Source organism: Numida meleagris, chromosome 3 (assembly GCF_002078875.1).
Source record: "Numida meleagris isolate 19003 breed g44 Domestic line chromosome 3, NumMel1.0, whole genome shotgun sequence".
NCBI classification, from domain to species: Eukaryota; Metazoa; Chordata; class Aves; order Galliformes; family Numididae; genus Numida; species Numida meleagris.
The window spans coordinates 97,436,777-97,450,838 of record NC_034411.1 but is presented as its reverse complement, the minus strand read 5'-3'; the positions used below and the strand labels follow the sequence as shown (position 1 = coordinate 97,450,838).

The 14,062-nt window shown below is 43.7% G+C and overlaps 1 long non-coding RNA gene across 2 annotated transcripts; it reads left to right on the top strand.

Annotated features, from left to right (window-relative positions):
• On the top strand, positions 1,047-13,142 carry LOC110395496. Of its 2 annotated transcripts, none has more exons than XR_002436425.1 (4): positions 1,047-1,165; positions 8,742-8,919; positions 9,553-9,616; positions 12,133-12,782. It is a non-coding gene; the product is annotated as an uncharacterized LOC110395496 (long non-coding RNA). The 2 variants fall into 2 exon arrangements; XR_002436424.1 differs by lacking the exon at positions 12,133-12,782 and adding an exon at positions 12,798-13,142 and having other exon boundaries at positions 1,049-1,165.

Below are 14,062 nucleotides of genomic sequence, written 5' to 3'. Positions count from 1 at the left end.
AGAGGATTCACAGCTACAATTTCCCGTATTCATATGGTTTAAATGCAGCTCAGCTCTCCAGCACTGCAGTGAAGATGCTGGAAGAGAAACAAGACACTCTTGTCCGAGTCGGGTGCATGGAGCAAAACCCCCCAAGACATCCCCTGCAAGACACACTCGGGAGCTGAGGAAGCAATGCTCAAAGCTTTTCTCCCCAGTTTTTGCAGAACTAAAGTATCAGCAGTAATGGTCCTGGGCAAACTCACCAAGCTTTGAGGCCAGCTGCACTACAGGAGCAGGACTAAGACCATAGAGGTCCCTTCTACAATGCCAGTAGAGGTAAAACAGGAGTTTCCCATGTGCCAGCAGAATTTCCTATACTTCTTAATACCTAGAACACACCTTTCCACTTGAAAAAATGTGCAACAAGTGTCATCTGTCCCCAGGCTGCCCCAGTCCTACCCAGTGCCCACACACAGCTAAACCAGGACTTGCTGCTGGATCTGTTTCAAACCACATCACACCCCTTGGGCCATCTCTGCTGCTGGGCTCAAGAAAACTTGATAGGGACAAACATCTTGTTTACCTGTTTTGTTTCATTACCACAGAATGCAAATGAAGTATGTATAATGATGCAGTCTTAAAAAAAAGATAAATGAACACCTTTTCTTTCATTGTTGTCCCACTGCAGTGTGGGAGAGGACAATTTATGCTAATTCCTCTCCCCTTCTCATGGTGTTTATTGATTTTTCAGGGCCTTACTAAATCCACCAAATGGCAGCCAGAGAAGACACACCATAGTAGTGGTGGGTGTAATCAGTACAGCTTCAAAAAACACATTACAAAGAATGTAAGACATTATGCCTATCTGGAAAAAAAAAGGGTTGAGGGGGGGAAAAACATCAAGACAAGCCTTACACAAATCACAGTGAGCTCCTTACAGCCCCGAACACAACCCAGCCTCCCACACATTATAACATAGCCTGTGCTCACAATGGCACAATGGCTTGCTGCTTCTCTGCTCCTGCTGAGTGCCCAGCAGTGGTGGCAGGTTACCAGGAAGGGCAGGAACCATTGTGACATTCGGAGACAGGGTGATGTAGCAAAGCAGCGCTATTAGGGGATGACTGTCTTGTAACCAAGCCAAGTGAGCACAACTCTGATGCAACCAGGATATAAGCACAAGGTAGTTCTCCTGCCTTCTTACAACTCTTTCCTGCCTATTAGATAGACAGTCACTTTTTAGGAATGTTCTATTTTTTTGCACAGAGGTCAGATACTTAAGCCAGGAAATTTTTTGGTCCAAATACTTAAAATCTGAACACACCCTTACATCCACTGTTACACAGGGGTATGTGGGGCTGACAGGACTGTCATCACCCCATGGTGCAGCTCCCCTGAGAGGCAGGGTACCCAGTTGGAGGTGGGGCTCAGAGAGCCTTCCTGCATAGGGAAAGGATGCATGAGACAATCGATCTGCTTGAATTTAAAAAGACAGATTTAAGTAGAATAATTGCCTTCTAACTTGGCAGAGAATGTGTGCTGCCTTTAAGGGATTCACAGCTGTGTCCTGTTCTGGTGGAGTTAACAGAGCTTAGGAAAAAAACATTTGATCTATTCTTCCTTCATTCAACACAACTGAGAATCTCCCAGGATAATTCTATTAGGATTGCAGCAGGTTTTCCATTTCAGTGTGTTGGCAGAGAGTATCTGTCACACCGATGGCATTTTCTACATGGAAAGCATCACCAACACTTACAGCAGACAGCAGCATATACATCACCCAAAGAGCTAACTGTCTTGTAGGAGCAGCAAGACAGGATACCTTTTCCTCTGACTATGAATGCAGGTTGCCTCGAGCAACATGAATTCTGCAGTTGGATTCCCAGATTTTGCACCATTTATGTGCTAGATTGACAGCTCTGGCATTTAGATTCGTTTAAAGCTAAGCAACAATTAAGTACAAAACAAATAGATCAAGTTGCAGAACCACCCGCGTTCGTAACAGGCTTCCAATCGTCATCCATCATTTTCCGCAGTTCCTTGCAGGGGTGTCAGGCTCTCACCTTTTAAAAAGATGGATTTTTTTAAAGTTCATATTTGCACAGCACTAGAGCACAGCTGGAAAATCCCTGTGTAGCCTTCCCCCAGAAAGAGGAAGAGACAAAATGCCCCATAGGAACTCCTGGAGAGTGACCAAAAAATTAAACGAGCGATGCAAAAAATGATGAACCTGAAAGAAGAGGAAAAAGTCAATTTCAGCTTTAAGTCATGCTTCTGGTTTTAATTCTGGATACATGGTGTTGCAATAGACCTGTATGGTGTCAATGGTTTCAGCAGTGAAACCAGCATTTATAGAATTGTGCTGCAGCCACCACCAGAACTGGTTTGCAAACCCTCTCAGATGTTACCAGCTTGCACTGACTCAGACTCTGAAGCTCATAATTTATCTTCTCTAACACATACAGAGAGCTGTAGTAGAGTTACAGAACTACATTTCCAAGGTAAATCATTAACAGTAACTGAAAGGCTGTCCCATTAAAGCTGTGTTTCCAGGAAGGCTTTATGCACACAGCTGAAGCTGCCCCTCTGTGCTAAGCACATTCTTCCTCTGTTGAAAGTGTTTCAAGGCCAGCTTTTTTTATGCGGGCTTTGCAGGGCAAGAAAAAGCTCGTTGTGATGCATGCTATGCCTTTTAGACTCTGTTTGTCACAGAGGAACCCAAATATTGCTCAAATCCTTGGATAGGGGTGGGTGCCAACTCTCCACCTTTGTCCAAGGAAAGGAAACTCTCAGGGCAGCCCCAGCCTGTGGACTGGGGAACCGAGCCTGCAAGGGATGGACCACAGACCTGTGCCTTGTTTTATGTGCCAATCATGGATGAAGCAGCCCTCAATATGCAATGTATGACAATATATTATTTACATTTGATTGTTAAATGTTATATTTCTGCTAAATACAAGATTTCAGAATTTTGAAGTCTACTCTGTTTTAAAAGTAAGACTCTGAAATAATTTTTCCTGTTGATGCAATGATCAAAGTAGCCATGGAAGCCATCTCTCTGCCAGAAGAACAATGCCCCGCAGGGGTAATTCTTCAGTCCTGTTTTAAATATCCCCACATTTCCCTGAGAGGCCATCCAAAGGTCTACTTCATGATCTGCATACAGAATTTCTCCTAGCACTTATAGGATATGCATATGTTAAAAGCATGCAGAAGTCTTTAGGAAAATTTTCCAAATGAGTAAATTCAATTCTTTGAGTTTACCCTTGCAAATCCATCACTATCTTCTAGCAGCCTTATAGACAAGAACGTGGTGACAGTGAGACCATGGCATTGCACCCCATCATGGTGCCAAGCTCAGGGCCTAGAGGGAAGCACAGAGCAGGTCTCAGAGGCTTGCCAATGTAACTTCCATCTACAAGAAGGGTTGAAAGGAGGATTTGGAGAACTACAGGCCTGTCAGCCTGACCTCAGTGCCAGGGAAGGTTATGGAACAGATAATCTTGAGGGAGATCACATGGCATGTGCAGGACAACTCGGGGATCAGGCCCAGGCAGCATGAGTTCACGAAAGGCAGGTCCTACTGACCGATCCAGTCTCCTTCTATGATCAAGTGACCCACCTGGTAGATGAGGGAAAGGCTGTTGACATAGTCTACCTAGACTTCAGCAAAGCCTTTGACACTGTCTCCCACAGTATTCTCCTGGAGAAGCCAGCAGCCCATGGCTTGGACAGGCACACTCAGTGATGGATAAAGAACTGGCTGGAGGGCTGGGCCCAGAGAGTGGTGGTGAATGGAGTTAAATCCAGCTGGCGACCGGTCACGACTGGTGTTCCCCAGTGGTCAGTATTGGGGCCTGTCCTGTTCAATATCTTTAGTGGCATTGAGTGCACCCTTAGTAAGTTTGCAGGTAACACCAAGTTGGGAGGAAGTGTTGATCTGTCTGGGGGTAGGAAGGCCCTACAGAGGGATCTGGACAGGCTGGATTGCTGGGCTGAGGCCAGTGGGATGAAGTTCAACAGTACCAAGTGCCAGATCTTGCACTTTGGCCACAACAACCCCAGGCAATGCTACAGGCTTGGGGTAGAGTGGCTGGAAGACTGGGTAGAAGAAATGGACATGGGGCTGTTGGTCGATGCTCGGCTGAGCATGAACCAGCAATGTGCCAAAGTGGCCAAGAAGACCAATGGCATCCTGGCTTGTATCAGAAACAGTGTTGCCAGCAGGAGCAGCGAAGTGATCATCCCTCTGTACTCAGCACTGGTGAGGCCACATCTCAAATACTGTGTTTGCTTTTGGGCCTCTCACAATAAGAAAGACACTAAGGCCCTGGAGCATGTCCAGGGAAGAGCAAAGAGGCTGTGAGGGGTCTGGAGCACAGGCCTTATGAGGAATGGCTGAGGGAGCTGGGATTGTTTAGCCTGGAAAAGAGGAGGCTCAGGGAAGACCTTATCACTCCCTACAGCTACTTGAAAGGAAGTTGTGGTGTGATGGGGGCCATCCTCTTCTCCCTCTAACTAGCAAAAGGATGAGAAGGAATGGCCTTAAGTTGCACCAGGGGAGATTCAGGTTGAATGTTAGGAAAAAATTCTTCTCCGAAAGAGTGGTCAGGTGCTGGAAAAGACTGCTCAGGAAGGTGGTAGAGTCACTGCCCCTGGAGATGTTCAAGAAACATTTAGATGTTGTACTAGGGAATATGGTTTAGTGGAAAATATTGGTGACAGATGCTTGGACTAGATGATCTTGGAGGTCTTTTCCAACCTTGGTGATTCTATGATTCCTGGTACCACTGTCACCACTGCACTCAAACAGCCTCTTGTGCTGCTCCTGGGGATCTGCCCCACCTGCCAGTGGTCTCCCAGCCTCATTTCCCATGAGGGTGCACCCCTTGGGTCCCAGCAAGGCATCTTTCACCAGAGGTGGTGAAAAAGCACTCATCTGACATTGGAAACAGATTCCTCTTGCAAATATTACCTCCAACATACGTTTTGCAGAGATGCTACAAAGCTGCTTCTTCCAAACAAGCCCACATCAGTCATTCATAACTGAAATGCTGTTGTTCACATATCTCTGAATGGAAGCGCAAAACATCACACACACCCCCGTCCTCCTCTCCGTGTGACTCAGCTACATCCATCCCCCAGCTCTTCCTTGTTCTTCCATTGTTCCCACCCCAGAAATCACTCCCAGCGTATGCTCAAGCTGTAGCTCTGGTGCTTCCTGAGATCCATACTCCTTGGCACGACTAAGCTTAGTGCCTACCTGGCCGTAGGCTTTTCATTGCATCCCTATGTTGACTCTGTTCAAACATTGACAGCCCTTCACAGCCCTGTCTTTGTGACACAAGTTATCTCTCCTCTCCATGACAAATACTTATCCCAGACAGCAATAAGAGCCAGGGTTCACTGTATCATTTGAGTGAACTGCTTCAGGTCTGGTTTTGAGACATGCAGTGCTCTCTATTTTCTGTGGCCAGTGTTGATGCGAAAGGTATTATGTTCAATGTGCTGTCTCCCGCACTTCTCACTGCTGAAGTATCACATTTCCTGTGGTGTGGCATGCTCTGCCAATTTGTCCCAGTTGCAGCCATGAAATTTGGCAAAGCAATTCAGTCCTTGGCTGGTATTATATCAGATATCAGAGTGCTCTTAACATGCCTGCCAGCATTTTGGTGGTGTTACTTAAACACTGTCACTATGGCCTCAGTTCAACGTCCTGGTTGTGGTCCTCAGAGGAAGCCCTGTCCAGCAGTGGTGACTGAGGAGACTTCCCACTGAAACATCTCAAAGCTTTTCTGCTTCCCTCTGATGTACTGGCTTGTTGTGACTTGCATTTATGGAGCTCCTCAGGTGTCTCTAGGATTTCAGCAGTCTGTACTGTTCACCAGACTGTACTGTTTTGATCTGTGGATCCCTTCAAATTATCCTGGTGGAGAAGAGACAGCAAGACTCTCACCTTCAATATAGACGGGCTCTTATTTCCAGCCCATTTGTTGGGGAATATGCTAAAGAAACGCATTCATCCTGAACTTGCTCCTGGGAGGTCGCATGCCCGTTGGTTACAGACCCATTATCTCCTCATGCCTCATGTCCCAGGTCCTTCCATGCTCCTTAACATGTTACTATTCCTAATGCCCAGATCACCTCTGTCTATCTTTACATCTGTTCTCTACTCACTTGTTTGCCTCAGCTTCATCTGTTCTTCACAACTCTCCTTCATGCATCCATATGCTTCTGCTGAGAGCATAGTATTTCCTTGCTCTTGGCTCCAATGCTCAAGCATGAAGGAAGAACTCCAGAGACTAGATTGAGCTGGAGCCTTAGGTTTGGAGAGGAAATCATCCAAGAATGTACCCATTTTACCAGATATCTAAAGAGTATATGAAATAGTGTTTTTTTTTTTTTTTTTTCAGAGGTTTCTATCTTTGTCAGACTTTGGTGAGAGGGAAAACTGGTAATTGATTCAGCTCCAAATCAAACGCTCCTTTTGAGTTTCAATTCCTGCTCAAAAATGAAGCATTGCAATTTGGGCAAAAGAACTCCAAGAATTCTGACTTAAGGAAATTAAACTTTTGGAAGAAGTCTGTTTGTGTCAGACTTCTTCCAAATTTGCTGTATTAGATTTGCTGAAGCTTGCAAATTGACAAACATCTGAGACAGGCAATGTAATATGTAGCCCACTTGGATTCAATCTTATTTCACAAGGCACAAGCAACTCAGAACCAAACTTGAGAATGGAAATTATTGAGCAACTCTAAGTCTATACAGCTGTGGTACTTTAAACGTCCTTCTCTTCTAAGACTCTTCTAAGGCACTGAGAAAACACAAACCTTGTTGAAATACAGATTATCCATAATAGTTTTTATATTTAGTAACACATAAAATGAGAGACTACACTAGCTCAGTTCTTCTGCTCACCTCATCCATGATTTTCACTCTTCTCTGTCACCAAGAAAATCTCACTTGTTCCTGCTCTGCTGCTATCCTTAGATCTGTATCTTCACATTGGTAGGTCTGAGACATTATCTTCTCCCATTGTGCTGCAAACCAGGCACAGCCACCTCACAGCCAAGCAGGAGGTCCACCTACTCTGTCTCTGGAGGTGTTCAAGAAACATGGAGATGTGGCACTGAGGGTCATGGTTAGAGGGCATGGTGGGAATAGGCTGTGATTGGACTTGGTGATCTTAGAGGTCTTTTCCAACCTTAATGATTCTATGATTCTAAGCTTTATCTACATTAAATGTCAGAAAAATACCAAGTTTTGTTGCCAGTGGACATTCTGAGTGCCTCCTAAATACCCAATTCAAACTTCTGAAAGACGAAAAATGCAAGATTGAGTTACAAGCTGAAAGAAGGCCTTTCACGATCTCACATTTTAACTCAGGAATCCCTTGCTCAATTCCCCAAAAAGTAGATCTCTGTATTATCTGCATCACGCTGCAGAACATGACCCACATAATTTGGTCCTGTTAAAGGTTTTAGCTTACCCTTAATTAGAAAGGGGTTCTCACCTCAAAGCCAAGCTGATGTTTGCTCCCATTTGCTCATGGCAATTACATGTTTACCTAGCACTCAACACAGCAGAGCCCCAGGCTTTGTCCTTTGAGTGTTACAACAATATGAATCAACAATATTACTTCTCTGTTCACAGCACAGCAATAGTTGCATGTCTTGTCTTGACTCTGAAGCTGCAGGCTGCCCCACTCCTCTTTGTCACACGCAGACCCACGTATTCACCTCTGAACAAGCCATATGCACTTTCTCCAAATGTTGTTCCAGCCTCAGTGGAGGATGCCAGCCTCTTGGCCACTCTACCACAACAGCCTTTCCCTAACAGATCTCACTGCTGTAGGTCAGGGTGTTGCTTTCTCTCAGAGCATCCCTACCAACACCACTTTCAAAGAGCCAAGGACCTCAGAATCAGCTACCCTTTCGTTTTGCAGGCCCTCATAGAGTTACAAAACTTGCACAGAGCGACTGTAATAACTTTCTCCAGACTGACCAGATCTTCCACTGCACAAAACGTTAACACCCATAGCTGGATGGCATCATTAGTCATTTACCAGAAAGAATGACACAAACTTCAAAAAGAAAATAGAGCTACTCTCCTCAATAACTCATAAGATGTTATATGTTCTTTCAAGACTCCATAAATGTCTTTTTCCATTATGTAAAATTAATTTCCGTATCAGACTGAGCTAAAGAATTATTAGGAATATCAGAACAAGATGAAAGGTTGCTTAAAATGGTCTGTGTTACTGATTGTATCAGTTACTACTTACGGCTTTAAAAAAGTCAATGCCATCTAATAGCGCCCATATTTTATCTGTTGAGAAATCTAATACTCTCAGAAAAGAAGCAATATCAGACTGCATGGTCAGTCTTATTTGGAAGGGAAAATAAAATTCCAAAAAAATTACTCTCAAACAATAAGAGAGAAATGGTGAAACCTTGCTGATAAGTTGCATATGCACGTGAGAGAAGAGAAAATTATTGTGATGAATGAAGAAAGCATCTTACAATTCATGCAGATGCCAGCATAAAGTATTCTCCGATTCTGATATTGATAATGAAAGATAAGAAGATTGCTGCAATATCACACCACTACTCTGAGCACATTGTATTTAACATATAAATTAAAATTCTGTCAATAATTCCAGGTACAAAGTGGCATGCACACAGAGATGTTCATTGCTGAAATTCAAAACTGCAGTGGTAAATGTTTCATGACCATATCAACATCTCTTTCTCTCATAGTTTATGTAATGAACTACCACCCATGTGCTGCTGTTTACCTATGGTAGTATCCAAATGCCTCAACTTGGGGTCTCACAGAACAAGAAGCTGCAGTTTTAGCTGCCCCAACATTGGAGCTGCTGCCACCGAACACCAACAAGTGAGAGGAGGACATGGAAGAGCAAGTAGTGCTTAGGCAGTAAGTGGATCCTGAAAATGGATATCCTTCTTCCTTCATCTGAGTTCATCTAAAAACTCCTGGCACAAGCAAGCATGACTTTTCCAGTAGCCCCATCCCCAGAGGTGCTCAAGGCCAGGTTGGGTGGGCCCTGGGCAGCCTGAGCTGGTGGGTGGCAACAAGCTCACAGCAGGGGCTGGGGCGGGTGGGCTGTGTGGTCCCTTCCAACCCAACCATCCTGTAATTCTATGATTAATCCCACCCCAATGCCTTGCATGGGCAATCCTCAGGCAATGGGCATGGTGACCTGATGCAAGGCATGAGGGCAGGCAGTGCACAGCAAGGGGACCTGTCCTTTTCTCTTATTTTCTCCCATGCCATTACTGTGCTAAAAGACTTTTTTTTTCCTCCTCCTCATCTCATGTTTGGAACGATCAGTTTTGACAGTGGTCTGACTGCTTAAGCTGCCCCACGAGTACTGCACTAGCTCACAGAGACACGCTACCCATACAAACCTTGTCTTGAAGCATGTTGTTCAGACAAGTTTAGTACATATTCCAGCAACTAATGTGCTCCATTACCAACACAGTTTTCCACATATTTTTCTTGCTAAAAAGCAATTTATTTATATACTGCATTTTTATCTGCTTTTAGACCGGCTCTGCCTCCTTGGTCTGGAACCACAAAAATACCACAGCCAAAAGAAATCTGCCTGATTGTAAGTAGATCACTGATTTGGAACATCTACTCTAAAACTCTGCCTCAATTCAACACTGAGATGTATCTCCTTGTTGAGGCGGTCTTTTATAGCTGGCTTTAAAAAGCTACACATGATAAAAGCAAGTTGGCTGGCTCCCTGAATCTTACTTCTTAATGTCATTATCTACATGTGCATCTTATGATTGAATCTAATGAGTGTGCGAGCTCAATTCCTACTGCAGCTCTGAGTTACACTAACTTAAATCTAGTTAGGAGTGTTATTCACAACCATTATTTCAAAATAAGCCCACTTTTGAATTACCCTTGTGATCAGGGCTCCTCTTCAGAAAGCGAATTTCATGGTCCTGCAGAATTAGGCCTTACATTATTGCAATTATGTGCAGAAACAACATGACCTTGTTTTGTATTTCCTTGACATACAATGGTGTGTTTCCCATTAATTCCTGATTTTTTGTCTGATAGCACACTGATAATTTCTTCCTGAACACTGCGTGTAATGTACTCAGCTATTACTGCCTTCAAAAAGAAGCAATTATTTTGCTTACAGTGCTTTGTGAATCGAGTTCACAAAGGTCTAGGCAGAGGTGTCAGCTATTCTCCACACAATCGGAGATTTGCATGTTAATTGAATCCTCCTTTGAGAGGGCCACCCTGTTTAGCTCATCAGAGAAGAAGCAAGAAAGCTAATTCATAGTGCAGAGAGGGTAGGTGAAGGGGGGAAGCCATCATCAACATGAGTGATAACCACTTCCTTTACATCTGAGTTAAAAGACAGGCATACGCACAAACAAGACTGAATCTGTGGCTGCTCCTTTGCAGTCCTTGGCACTATACAAACATGCCCTGGACATGACTCTGATGGAAGCTGAAAGAGGCAAGAGGGATTCTCCCTAAATTACAAAGCTTTCTGAGTGAGTTCAGAGCAGCAGGCCAGCTCTCACCCTAGGACGGCTGTAGAGTTTGTCCACCATTGGCACATGGCCGTGGAGCAGAGGAGAGGACAGGCACACTGATGTAGGATCCCATATGGGCATCTCCAGTGGAATGGCCAACAACCATTGGGGTCTCCTCCCTGAAGAGTTCCAATAGCCCCTGGACACGGTGCTGGCACCCTGCTCTAGGCGTCCCTGATAGAACAGGGGATGGGCCAGGTGGACCCAGAGGGCCCTGCCCACCTCAGCCGTGCTATGACTGTGTGCCGGAGACATTGTCAAGAAAGGAATCCTTTTTTTACTTCTCAGTCTGGAAGATTCTATTATAAATGCTAAGGCATACCTGCAATAGTTGATAAATTGCATAGGACTTTACCCAGAATATATTACTTGATTCATCCAGATCTAAGCATTCCATTTCACTTAACATGCATGACTGTGTAGCTCTGATACCTTGCTTGCAGACATGGAAGTAAGATTACAAGATTACTGTGACTGCCTTGGCCATGCAGAAGTGCACACAGAGCTGCTGGCTGTCTGGAGGATGCTGAAATACACATACAGCAACAGCTCTCCTAAGGAGCTGACTTGGACCACTTGCAATTTTTACCATTTCAAGAAGTTCTGCCAACTGCAGATAGAAACAAATCAATTTTAATCACACTTTGCATATTTTACTTGAACAACAACAACAAAAAATTCTTATTTTCTGGCAATTACTATGATACAACATTTAGCAACTTAAAAAAAGATGGAGATACACACGGTACTTTCTGAGGATTGGAGGACTGCATTTGTACATTTGGATAACTGCAGGTCATAATTTCCTATTATTTGTGACTTTTCCCTAGGCAATTTGCATCAAGCTGTATTTGCCTAAAAATACAAATATAAAGCATAAAACAACATTTTAAAAGTGATTATTTTGGTTGTATACCCTTTAAATACTAAATTATTAAAATCCTCAGTGGTGATTGCTATTGAAGAAATGTCTCATTTATTTACACACACATTTTTCTAAGGCAAGGGAATTGAACTGGCCATTACCAACCACAAGGTCCACAAGAAAATAAAACTAGAGGAGCTAGAAAATCACACTTCACTTTTCCCATTTCCAAACAGTTTTTCAGCTTTCAATTAATTCATCATTGAGCAGAACGAGATGAACACGTTGAAACAAAAACCCCACTGCATTCCCACTGAGATGAAATAGCTGTAAAACTGTCTTATTATTTTGACAAAAAACAGGTTTAGATGTTTGTCTGGTGACTTTTATGAGCTTAGTGCTCTTTCTTTTGCAAACTTTGGAAATAAGCAATGTTGTTCTTAAATATTATGTTTCATTTATGTCAGCGTAGATTTCCAGATATTATATCTCAATTCACTCGTCACAGTATCATGTCTTAAAACAGATCATGGTTTCTTTATTGCAGTTTAATTTTAAGTTTGTTTATGAAAAAAGTCTGTTTTAAATAAATGTCTTCTGTTTCTTAAAGCAACATATTTTTCTAGAATGACAAATTAAATTCACTGTGAATAAATAAACATGAGAAGAACACTTCTTGCTTTACTTCTATTGCAGTGTTTTCTGAACAAACCATTACCACCCAGCAACAGGATCCTGAAGTTACAGTAGATGTAATGAGATGTAAAGAGTTTGACTAATGGCATGAAAAATGTTACTGGTGATACAGAGATATTTAGAACAGAGGAATCTGAAGATAACAGAGGAGTTTCAGGAGGACATCAGTAGCACCTGGGCAGCAAGTTGGTGGTTAATTTATGGATAAATGCAAGTGACTCACATGGAAATAATCCTACACAACAATGAATTTTAAATTATCCTTTTCCATATGTTCAAGAGACAGGATAGTTTTTGAAAAAAATCAACAGAGTTGATGTTACAAGTAGAAACAAAGATTAAGGAGAGAAGCAAAGAACAGAAAAGCAATTGTCCTTGCAGGACTGAGGCCCTGCAGGGAACATCTTCTGGCACATGGCATGTGGCTTGGGTGTCCCTCTCCACAGCCTGAAGCTGGGAGAGGTGCAAAGGATGACAAAGGCTTCAGGCAGGACGCGCCAATGGATCAGGAGACTGTAGAGAGTCTCAGTGGGACAGGGAAGGCAGATGAGATGATTGTTTCTGAAGCCGGTGTTTGTTTAACGCTCTCCAGCTCTTGTACTGGATGAAATAGGGAGCATGCATAAAATGCTGAATTACAAAATATCTCTGGATCTTTGCCATAGGTTACCGTGCAAGGAAGGGGGGAACATGTTGACACACACTCACTGTTCCCTCACTCTGCAAATCACAGCATTTCTGAGAAGGGCTGGATCATCATCGAGGCAAGAGTAAGCACCTGAACAATCATGCAGACACTGGTAATATCTCAGAAACTGAATAGGAAATGCTTCCTATGGAGAAGCGAGGAAGGCTTACATTCGTTTGTATTTAATACGGTTAATTCTAGTATTGGAAGAAACAGAACCTGTTCCTGGGCATTTGGCACTGGCAAGTGATGTCAGAAAGCAATGTGAAAACTCCATCTATTAGCCTGATTGCCAGAATAGCAATAAAAGACTCATTTATCAAAGAAGTCATTAAAAATTTAAGTATACTTGACCACTGGCTGACTCCATCTCACAAAATGCATTTCAGCATCTCTAAGGGTCAGACTCCAACTCCAACATTTAGCATTCAGATGACACCTCTACAGCTTGACTGGAAACCTACCCGCAGGCTCTATTTAAATTTCCAGTTTGGCAGCAGCTTTGAACGAATGCGATACAATAGAAACACAACGCTGCCTGCTAATTACCCGGGCAGGGGCACGGCCACTCAGGAATGTCGCACCCCCAGCAGACACTTGCAGAAGGATGTGACTGGTGAGAGGGCGTGATGTACACAGCAAGCTCAGGATGGCAAGTGGAGGGGAAGGTACAAAGCGGAGTGACTCGAGCTCTCCATTTTTCTGCCTGAACACCTTGTATCTAGCACTACGATCATCAGGTTCCTACTCAGCCCTGGGCGTCATCAGTTCTCAAGCACTTTGCAGAGAGAGGCACAGTCCCCTCTCCTCCAGCCGCATTGTGCTGGTGGAACCATGATGCCCAAGCATTCCCGGCAGCCCTGCAGACATCTACTTTCCTTTAGAGAAGAGCTAAGGACAACTGCCAGCAACAAACCCACTGTTTTTCCTCCTGGCTCCACAAGCCAAAAGGTTCTCGATTTAAATCTGCCCGAGCATTCCCCTCCCCACAAAATGAGTGTTTTGCTGTCATGGAGACAGACGGCTGAGCGCTGATCTCTGCACTTTGCTCTGAAAAACAAGAGCCGCTCGCCTGAAACCAATTCAGATGAACAAGACTGTCCACCACCGGAAATAGTTCAGCTGTTAATAACTCAGTGGTTGGCAGAACAGAGACATAAGAAAACATTTCCTCCCTCTGCTTTGCCACAACCTTGCTTTCATAGTGGTGTGAGAGTTTCTTTCCAATGTGTAACTCAAATC